This window comes from Pteropus vampyrus, unplaced genomic scaffold (assembly GCF_000151845.1).
Source record: "Pteropus vampyrus isolate Shadow unplaced genomic scaffold, Pvam_2.0 Scaffold22511, whole genome shotgun sequence".
Lineage (NCBI taxonomy): Eukaryota > Metazoa > Chordata > Mammalia > Chiroptera > Pteropodidae > Pteropus > Pteropus vampyrus.
This window is the reverse complement of record NW_011911292.1, coordinates 1-3,402: the sequence shown is the minus strand read 5'-3', so window position 1 is coordinate 3,402 and position 3,402 is coordinate 1. Positions and strand designations below refer to the sequence as shown.

Here is a 3,402-nt window from a genome sequence, read left to right as displayed (position 1 = left end):
GCGTGAAGTGTAATCAACAGGTGGTGAGCACAATTTATTTGGGGGCAGGAAGAAAGTCTATGCTGGCAGGCTGGCTCTTCCAGCTTCTTCTAGATTCCTATGGACAAAACCACTGGTCTCACTGGCTTGGGGTTGAATCAGGCAGTGGGTCTTGGGGAAACCGAGTGCTGAAGCTTCACACACAACCATGCTCAAGATGCCAGAGAACTGGGCAGGAGCAGGCATGTTTCATGGGCTGGGTAAGGGGACCAGTTAGGGGAGGCTGAGGGTGGACTGTGGGGCGAAGGTGTGCTGCTGCACCTCGAATTCCTCAAATTTGTAACAAAGTAGGGCCAAGGTGGCCCCACTGCTCCAGCTCTGGGGACCCCTTCCAAACACTTCCCAGGTGACATGGTCAGGTAATTGCCAGGTCCTGCCCCCCTCCCCCCCCCATCTCCCTAATTTCCCATGCATTTCATTTTGGGAACAACTCAGGTTAAGTCACCCCCAACCTCAGGCCCCAGCCTAAAAATTGGTGAAAATAGAGAGTTTCATCTGAGAGAAGAGAGTGGAGAGGGGTAACCAGTTGCCTGGAGCAGAGGAAGGAGCAGAGAGAGAAAAAGCATAAACGATGATTTTTTTGCCTATATTTTTCTCTAGCAGACCTCCATGAGTAGGATATTTTAAGCTAGGACGGGGACAGTTTTCCTAAACATAATCACATACAACACATAGTAATGGCATCTTTATGGAGCTTTGAAATTAACCAACATTTTTTTTTTTTTTAATATGAACAACTTAGACCCAAAATGTTGACAGTGGTTGTAACAATCAGGGTTCCCATAAGAAACAGAAGGCACCCTAAAAGGAATTCCTTTTATTGTTTTTTTAAACACCTATAGCATCTGATCTTCCTAGGTGGTCTCCCATCCAAGTACTAACCAGGCCCGACCCTGCTTAGCTTCCAAGACCAGACAAGATCGGCACGTTCAGCGGGGCATGGCTATAGACAGGGAATTCCTTTTAAAGGGATAATTTACAGAAATATAGGCAGTTTTAGGGAATCAACAAGAGAATGTGAGGTACCCAGGGTCTGGTAATAGCGCCCCCAGGCCTGAAGCGGGAGGGTAGCTCTGAGAAAGCCAGAAGGTGTGGATGGGGGGCCTCTGGACAGTGGCCGTGGAGGAAGAAGCCACTGCCAGGACATAAGTGACGAGAAGAGAGGGAATGGGGAAAGAAATACCTCTCCCTCCTCCCACTTTGTGGTTTCCAACAGGTGCCTCCTGTTGGCTGAACCCAGGTAGAAGCCAGAAGGCAAAGAAGCCCATTGGTGGGGTCCTCAGGGACCAGTCTCCCAGGGCCCAGAGTAGGGCAGAGAAGGGCAGAGAATTGCTCCGGTGGGAAGGGGGACATATAGGGAATAACCAAGTACAGTCAGGGTCACAATTAGCATGAGGTAAGTCTGAGTGGGGAAATTGCAGGGTTAAATCCTGCCTTTCTTTAAAATTTAGATATTGTATCATCCTGTATTTTTTGCAAAGTCTTTGATTAAAAAAATATATATTACATTAAAATATTACTTATCTGGATTACTGAAATTTTTAGTGCCCTCCCCCGCCTTAAGTATGGCACTGGAGGCAGACAGCCTCACTCACCTCACCCCAATCCTGGCCCTGACACAGTGCTGGCTGGATACAGATATTATGGCAGGTTCTTATTTTCTCATTTTGCTCACCTGTATGTTCTAATTTTTTTAAAGGGAGCATGTATTTCTTATATAATAAAAACAATTAAATGTAAAAATATCTTCTTTGAAAGTAGGGATCCTTAGTTCATGCGACATGGAGCAGACTTGGCAGAAGAAATCAAACATTTGTTGAATGAGTAAATAAAAGAGTGCGTGCATCGACTGGGTTCCCAAATCCTGCTCCTTCTCAAGCTCCAACTCAAATGCCACTTTCTCATAAGACATTTCCTTATAGCCCCAATCTCACTGACCTACAAAGGCCTACACAATGTGTCCAAGGACCACCCAATCTCTTCATACCCCCCTCACCTTCTGCCATCCTCCCTCTCACTCACTCGGCTGGACTATGCTGGCCCCCTCCTAGCCATCGCTCCTGGAACACAGGAAGCAACTGATTAATATTCGTTGATGGAATGAATGAACGTGACTTCTCCTGCTTTTGTATTATTCTTGACATAATCTCTTTTGTTCAATAGATATGTATTTATTTTATCTCCTCTACTGTTAAGGAACTCCGTCTTCCTTTTATATAACCCTCCAGCCATCTTACGCACTTTGATATGCCTGATACAATGCTTGGTATATAGTTAATAACAAATATTAACAACAATAGTAGCTATTGAGTATCACTCAATAATTGAGCTATTGAGCCATCATTTGAATGGTTACTATGAGCCAAGCATTGTTGTAACCATTAGTAGCTATCGCCTCACTGTATCTATTTAAATGACTGTGAGCATACAACATTTGTAGGAATATCAAACATTCGTAGGTCATAAAAGGGACCTACTACCCTTCACCCCATTCTCAGCAGTTAGCATTAATATGATGGCTAGGAGGAGGGCCAGGGGAGGGAGGGAGCAATTGGGGGGATCGTTTTATGAACTATGTAGATGTCTAACCGATGTACTGTATACTTGAGACTAATTTAAATAAATAAATTTTTAAAAATACCTTAAAAATGTATTGCTGAACAACAACAAAAAGGACCTTCTATTACAGATAAAGGAGCTGGGGCTTAGAAAGGTTAAGTAACTTGCCGAAGGTCACATTGCTAAGAATTGGCATTACAAGAAAGCGCAACCCTAGATTACATTAATAGGTAGTTCTGAAACTGTGGTCCAGGAACTACAGGGGTCCCCAAGACCCTTCAGGAGGTCTGTACACTCAAAATCACATGTGTGTGTATACAATGGTTTTCTCGAGGCTGTCAGCTCTGGAACATCAGACACCTTGAAAAAAGAAGCATAGCTGAGAATCTGTCTCCTATTAAGCCAGACACGAAAGAGATTTTCCAAAATGTAAAATAATGCCAGTCTTTTCACTGAAATTTTTTTCCGTTTTGGAAAACAGGTTTTCTTTTTCATAAAAACATGTTACATTAACCTGTAATGTATTTGTTGTTATTTTAAAGAAATTAAAAATTTTATCTATCAATATTAATTTCTAATATGGTAAATACCAATGGATAAAGCCCACATTAAAAAAAAAAACACAACTCTTTGGGGTCCTCCATATCTTTCAGAATATTACGGGGCCCTGAAATCAAATTGCTTGAGAATAGATACCTTAGGGAATATTTAAGTTTCCTCTCAGCTCTAAAATGTAAGGGTTCTCTGCTCATAAAGCAGTTTAGATCACATATAACTTTTGGAGGGCAGGGGCAGGGGCTCCGG

At 42.8% G+C, this 3,402-nt stretch overlaps 1 pseudogene; it reads right to left on the bottom strand.

Moving 5' to 3' along the window:
- Positions 1-872: 872 nt before the first annotated feature.
- Positions 873-990, bottom strand: LOC111735301 (annotated as a pseudogene).
- Positions 991-3,402: the final 2,412 nt, after the last annotated feature.